Below are 8,102 nucleotides of genomic sequence, written 5' to 3' on the forward strand. Positions count from 1 at the left end.
CCTACAGATCCAGTACATGAAAATACTGAACTGATAAGGCGGGAAGCTGACGATGTGAGTTACAACACTGGTTGAAAATCGCAGAATTCAAAATAGAGTTGACTGAAGGATTCACAATTCTGGTATTAAATCGAAGCCTTCTAGTCTGAAGCCACATCAAAAATGTGTAATGAAACAAAACATTGCGTAACTTCTGAATGTGTGGAAATTGGGGAAAACAGCTGATCGTATCACTTCTGATTAGTTAGTCTTAGACAAGAGACAACACAGCAAGTGGAATGACTTTTAGTACATATAAACTATGCCAGCATAATGAAATTCTAACAGAAAAAAGAGGTAGTGTAAACATTTGCCAAAAATAGGCCTCAGAGAATGATAAAACAACCGTACTGTTGGAAATGTGGAGGCACATGGCCTAGTGGTTAGAGTAGTGGACTCGCGGGTTCGAATCTCAGACCAGGCGATATGTGTGTTTATGAGCGAAAACACCTAAGCTCCACGCGGCTCCGGCAGAAGGTAATAGCCAACCTCTGCTGACTCTTTCGCCACAGCTCTTTCTCACTCTTTCTTCCTGCATCTTGCAGATCACCTGCGACGGACCGGCGTCCCGTCCAGGTGGGGAACCTATACGCCAAAGAAACCAGGAAACTCGGCCCTAATGAGCCAGGCGTGGCTCGAGAAGGAACAAACAACTGTTGGATATACCAATCCTGACAGATTGAGGGTCAAAGTTAAACAGTCAGATATTATTGACAAGAGCTATAATGGAAGGAAGTGCCTTCGAATGAGTGTTCGAGTCCCAATAGTCGATAACGTAGCTCTAAAAGGAATGGGGTAAAATACTCCGAAGAAAAAGATTTGGAAATAGAAATATCTTGAATATGGGGACTGACAATAGAAAAAATCCCTGTAAAATACATTATTTCATTTTATATATTAGTTGCACAAAGCGAGAATGTCTATTATATCAATCCCAGTGCTCGCCCAGTACTTATTTTATCGATCCCGAAAGGATGAAAGGCTAAGACGACTCGGAAGATTAAAACGGACGAAATACCGCCAAGCATTTCGTCCAGAATGCTAATGATTCTGCAAGCTTGCTGCATTATATTTTATATTATATATTGAACTATATTTTAAATACTAATTTAATGGACCTAAAATATTCCCCCTCAACTTAGGAAAGAAAAAAGGAATGCCGACAAACAAATAATAGTTCAAGATTTATTATTGATAAGACTATAGGTGCAGGCAAGGCTATGTCTGCAACTACGTGGCTTCAAGTTCAGCCCTACCGACCGGGTCAGTTAATGCCTTGTAGATAAAAACTGTGTGGAAGCCCTCATATATATATATATATATATATATATATATATATTATATATATATATATATATATATATATATATATATATATGTATATATATATATATGTGTGTGTATGTGTGTGTGTGTGTTTGTATGTGTGTGTGTGTGTGGTGTGTGTGTGTGTGTGTATGTGTTTCTGCTTGTTTCTGTACTCCTCACTATTACCTGACAACCTGTGTTGATTTATGTTCCCGTAATTTAGCGGTCCATTAAAAGAGACTGATGAAGTAAGTACCGGGGGAGATTTGTTCGACTAGACCCTTCAAGGTGATGCCCCAGCATGGCCACAGTACAATGATCGAAACAGGTAAAAGATAAAAGATAAAAAGAAATATGAAAATAAGCGCTACAAAGCATCACGTAGATCGTAGACAGCGCCAAATCAAAACGAAACACTTGCACTTACACAAGAACACAGAACTACACTCAATAGAGCAGCGAAATAAAATAACGCAATAAAAATAAGACAACTAAAACAAAATATTAGAAAACGCAAAAAAAATCAAACAAAAAGTGTTTGTACTCAAACTTCGTAGCATTGTGCTGGGCTGTAAAAGCAGGTAATAAAAATAAAACTACTGAAGTGATAATAATGCTGATGACGACTTGTGACAGTGAAGCATACCTACTAATGGTTTGGTTGTGAAATAATATTTCTTGCTATATATTTTACTGTTGTTCACTATGGTGTTCTCAAGAAGATAAAACGATAACATATCAACAATAACTGATCAGCAAGTAAGTTATTTATTATTCAAAGATTTATGGCGAATACCAGAATATTCGTAAATCCTATAAAATAGTTTCTCCTACTCCAGACTGCAATCTGGTACTTCCCGCGTAATTTTAAGTGTACAAACTAATAAAATATTGTAACGAGGAACGCGAAATTTGAAATAAGATCGAAGCGATCAATCAACCATAACGCATAACCTAAGAAAGTCATAGATGCACAGCAGAAGATAACTTCCCCCTTTCATCTTCCTTGGTTCTTCAGTAGACTTAATGTCTCCAACGTTTTCCTCCCTGTTTACATCACTCACCCCCTCCGGGGTCGTCCTATTTCTCTTCTATAAGGGACTTGTCCGAACATGACTTTACTTTTTAAAGATGATGGTGTCGCTGTTTCGTGTCCCATTACCAAATTCCTTTATTTTCTACACTTATGACAACCGACAAAGGTGTTTCATGGTTCGCAGTCATTCGAACAATTTCTTTCCTAATATTCTTGTTAGTTCGATTATTCTATATAAGGAATATGAAGCCTTTTTAAAAAATAACTTTTCGTTCCATATGCCATAATTTTTTCTGAATTTTAGCTTCTAACGTCTCTGATTCTAAGTCAATGTGCAACCAAAATTACCACGGCTGTTAAAAATCGATTTGTTGTCATAACAATTTTACTTTTGTGGACAGGATTTGATTTTGCAAAAGCACCATAGCTATTGCAATACTTCTTTCCTGATACGATTTCTTCTGTTATTGTTATCAAATATTTTAATCCATTAACTTGTTGGAGCACCTTCCCTTTTCTATTTGTTATTAGTTTTTCCCCCAGTACTTATACCACATCTGTTTGCAGTTGTATCAAGATATGTTGTTGGATCTTTGTGTTCTTCATTTTGTTCCCTTAAACCCAAACCATCGACAAAACGGAGATTATATATTTCTCTACCTTATATTCTATTGAAATGATTCAAGGGATTCCATCATTATAAATCTAAAAGCAATTTGAAAGGTTTTGGTGTAAGTTCACGCTGTTGTCTGATACCAACTTTATTATTTGTCAGTTACTTTATGGATTGGCAGGGAAAAAACCAAGTATTTTACGTTTTCGTATAATGGTTTTATAACATTTGCTATTAGTAGTAGGCTGATGTAATATTTTCTCATAATAAACCCTACCGTCCTTTGCCACACATAATTAAACCTTTTTTTTAGTCAATAAAGATGTGACAAAAGTCTGACTCATTTCAAACATTTTTGCTGGAATATTAACAGTTATTCTCTCTTCTTGTAAACCAACCTGTTTTTTACTACCCACCATTTTTATAATTGGTTTCAGTAGAATAAAACATTCAGCAAAGCCTTGCTTTGGTGGTTAATAAAACTAATTGAACGGCTGTTTTCGCTACTTTGATAGTTTCCTTTCTTTGATAGTGGCAAAGCAATTTATTATGTCGATTTACTCCAGCACATAAAACACAATTACAAATTTCACGCAGAATCTCAGTGAAATATTTACGTCCTGGGTTTAAAAATTCGGCATTTGTGTAAACTGTTCCGGATGATTTATTGCAATTTACTTTCCTAATTACTTGTATAACATGTTTGAAGTGATTGTTGATCCGTGCTGTTTATTAAAGGGAATTTCCTTTCTTAATTATTCTAACACGTTATAAACTTCTGCTTTGAGACAATAAAGTTCCTTTAAAGTGTTCTCTTTATCTATCATTTATTTTATTCCTTTTGTTTAGTATGTTATCATATTTATCTTTAACAACTTGACATTTAGATATCATTTCTTTGGTATTCCTATCTTGAGTTTTTTGCCCTATGACATTTGATATCTTTCTATGTCTTTGGTACCATAATTTATTAATTATTTTCCTATTAGCCAATCTATAATCCATTTCCACTATTTAGTTTTTCATACCGTTCCCGTTTCAGATCTCTTCTTTCATCACAACTGATTAAAATATATTTATCAAAGAAATCTTAACGTTCTTCCTTTTAGTAAACTTTCTGTCGATTATTATTTCTTCAAAGGAAGGCTGTGAGCTGGCAGAACCGTTTAATACACCGTCTTTACGCTCTGTGTTCAAATTCTTATGCAGTCGATTTTGCCTTCATCTTTTCATCCGTTCCCCCTAAATTTTAGGCCTTTTACCCATAGAAGAAACAATTATTTCTTCAAAGGCTCCTGCAAATTTTTTTTAAATATTTGAAAGCAATAATACTAAATGCAATAAAACTGAAAATTGCACTAAAAAGCCACTTTTACTTCATACTTGTGCTTTGAACTCTTTTGCAATATTCGGGTCCCAACATTTTTCAAGATTTATTTTATTCTTGTAATCTGATTGTTTGCAACTGATTTGAGCTCAACTTTTTTTGTTTTTTAAAATTTGTGATCGCTGTACAAATCTGCATTTGAAATACTTGAATTTTATCTCCATTTGGATATTTTTTTAAAAATGAGAATAAAATCGATCTGCTTATTATATATATATATATATATAGATATATATATATATATATATATATATATAGTATACATCTCTCTGGGTTATTGTTATTGTTTTTTATGGTTTGTGCTGATCAATTTTGATTGATATAATTAGTTTGCATTGTCATGCAAATTCTAATCATCTTACTCCTCTCTTAGTTTTTTTCCAAGACACTTTTCTTAATATCAAGAGCATTTAATCTATTTTTTGCCTTCAAGCCACCTTGAATAAGTGAATCACTTCTTTTTTCTTCACCAATTGGTTCTTCTTGCTCTTGATCTAAAGTCTTCTACTCATCATTGTATGGCTATTTCAATTTCTTCTTACTTTTAGCATTTAACGTCAACGATTGTTCCCCAAAATACAACCAATTAAAATCTAAATAAAGGCGACCAAGATACCGTAATGCTTAGCTTCTTGTATTATTTTAAACATTCTGTTGGAATTGTTATGCTATTTTAACGTATTTTTTATGTGACCTGAATCCGATACAGTTATCATGTTCGCTCTCTCCACTGTGAGACCATTATCTGTACTTTCTCCACATTTTGTCCATCATGTTTCAGCAAACTCAAGAATATATCACGAATATCCCTCCATCCTATAAGATAATTGCAGTTTTCCGGATTGATAAATCGTTCGTTCATTTCAAGTTTCAACTAAATATATACATAAAAAAAACACAAAAAAAACTTTTGGTTGGTTTTAAATTTTACTTCGGTTCTTTAGCAGCAGGAACGCGTTCGTTTCTTTTCGATATGATATTCATGTTTCACGGAGTTATCATGAAATGTTTAATTGGCAGATAATCTGGTAGAGACGATTTCCTCTTCAGCGTAAGTGTCAGTTGGTTTCTCTGTGTGAGGCTCATTCACACTTTCACATATTTTATTTTTAATTTGATTGGTTCCACCACAACGCTCTTCAATTTTTACTCATATATCAATTATTGAGAGATAATATGATAGACTTAACATAAAATTGGTCGACATATTTATCAGTTACACGTTCGACCAAATGTGTATAAATGAAATGCTACATTCATATTACACACACAACCACACACTCACGTGCGCGCGCGCTCATTACAGACCTAGACACAGACACACTTTCTTATTGTTGTTCATCAAATTTGATGATGGTTATCTTCCATTCTATGTGTGGATCCTTCGATGACTGTAGATCCCAATCTTTGCTGAAAACCATCGGTCAAAGACTTGGTTTTTGGGATCTTTACCTTTTGACCGACAGATTTAAAAAATAATTTTTTGTAACTAAACACTTTAAAACTTCGGACACTGGTAGAATGTGTCATATAAAACATCTTCTACTCTTAGCATTTTCGAGAAAAACTTATATTTACGAAGTTATTTCACGTTAAAATTTGTCCTATTTCGGTAATTTCAACCAATCAATGACATGTATTCAGCTGAATAAAATCACTGCCGTTGTTTGTCAACAAGAACTTCCGGCGGTGTATATTTCGTTTGTCACTGTTATTTATGACATCGTTCGTGCGTTTGTACTGGTTTTAGCTTTAAGGTTTTAGGGTTAGGGTTAGGGTTTTAGGGTTAGGGTTAAGGTTTTAGGGTCAGGGTGAGGGTTTTAGGGTTAGGGTTGTCATAAATAACAGTGACAAACAAAATATACACCGCCGGAAGTTCTTGACAAACAACGGCAGTAATTTTATTCAGCTGAATACACGTCATTGATTGGTTGAAATTACCGAAATACTACAACTTTAACGTGAAATAACTTCCTAAATATAAGTTTTTCTCAAAAATGCTAAGAGTAAAAGATGTTTTATGTGACACATTCTACCAGTGTTCGAAGTTTGAAAGTGCTTAGTTACAAAAAATTATTTTAAAAATCTGTCGGTCAAAAGGTAAAGATCCGGTTTTTGAATTGTTTTGTTGACGGTTAGATATTACTCCTCATATATGTCTCTTGTGGTAGTTATGAATGCGCTTCTGCTCCATATCCTAAGTCCCATGTCTAGCAGCGATGTATACGCGTACGTTAGAAGTGTTGATATTGCTCTTCTTCAAAATAGTTAACTTCTCTGAACGTCAAAGAGACAGGAATTGATCATGATATAGCTGGCTGTAAAGGCTTCTTCGGAAGAGTCATGAGTCAGTTATTTGCACAATATGTCCAGTCTATATCATTTGACGCATGTATAGTATAGAATCAATATTGCTGGTGTTAGTTTGGTGGGATACTTCTGTGTACATAAACTTAGCTTGCTACGTGACTGAAAGTAATTTTTGAGATACTTGTTGTTGAAGGTCTCCAGTATCTTAACCTACCTTCTGTATATCATCCACATTACGCACCCATACAAGAGATTAAAAACTTGTTCCACTCTATAGTCAAAGAAATACTTTGCTATAGAGGATGACTTTTCCAGCGACTTGCTTGAAGTGATCTTAAAATTTTATCCTCCATTGTGCGGTCATGGAAATATTGCTTGTTAGGTAACTGAAATAAATAACTGTGGCGAACTACTCGTGTAGTATTAAGAAAGTGTAGTACTAAGAAAAGGTTTCAGTTTTCTAGGCGTTAACTCTCAAAACCTTTTCATTCATGTGCTGCGTCGGTTACTGAGGTAATGATCCGAAATTTGAAAAGCTGTAACAGCTAACAGCATGCTGAAGCTCAGAGATTTGTTCAGATCTGAGCTTGGAGATAGTTTGACGTTTAAAAAGGTTTGTGCGAAGTCGAGAAGTAACAATGACTACCAAATCTATTTCAATCCTGGATAACAACGTGGTCACTCAGATAAAGACTCAAATACCTGGGACATACATCTGCATACATTGGCACACACACACACACACACACACACACACACACACACAAGCAAACACACACGCACAGACATACGTGCACACACACATAATGCACACTCTCACATACGTATAAAATTGCTTACCGTGTTTCTGGAGAGGTTCGAATTTCCACCTTTATTTCGGAACTGATTATAGAAAATAAGAATGTCCCAAAGAAAATGAGAGAACGCCGTCAAGATTAGAGAGAGGAAGAGACAGATGTGAATACGGATCCGCTGCTGTATTCGAAGTGGTCTGAAAATAGAAATTAATTCATTAATAATATACAAAGAACGATGCGTACTCAACAAATACACACACACGCATACATATACCCTTCCTCGCTCACATAATTATATATATATATATATATATATATATATATATATATATATGTATATATAACGTCTGATCTCTGACTTCTGGCTGAAATCAGAACGCCATGTTGAATCGTTAGCTCCTGCACGCATTTTTTCTCTCTCCTTGTTTCTCTCCTTGTTTCTTTTCTGTGTTTTTTGTTTATTTTCGTAAACCTTCCCGTTATATATATATATCACGTGATCACGTGATCGACCAGTCCATCAGATGTAGTTACACATCGCTGGTCACAATGCGTTCGCATTGTTTTAGCATTCGAATGACGCCACCCCGCTGGCTAAGCGAGCAGGCCAAC

The 8,102-nt window shown here is 34.9% G+C and overlaps 1 protein-coding gene across 1 annotated transcript in view; it reads right to left on the reverse strand.

Moving 5' to 3' along the window:
* Positions 1 to 7,690, reverse strand: part of LOC115216202 (calcitonin gene-related peptide type 1 receptor) — a 36,804-nt gene extending 29,114 nt beyond the window's left edge. The window contains exon 1 of the mRNA XM_029785401.2: positions 7,534 to 7,690. The gene's annotated coding sequence lies outside the window, so the exon portion shown is untranslated. The remainder of the gene's footprint in view (positions 1 to 7,533) is intronic.
* Positions 7,691 to 8,102: the final 412 nt, after the last annotated feature.

This window comes from Octopus sinensis, linkage group LG10, assembly GCF_006345805.1.
Source record: "Octopus sinensis linkage group LG10, ASM634580v1, whole genome shotgun sequence".
NCBI lineage: Eukaryota > Metazoa > Mollusca > Cephalopoda > Octopoda > Octopodidae > Octopus > Octopus sinensis.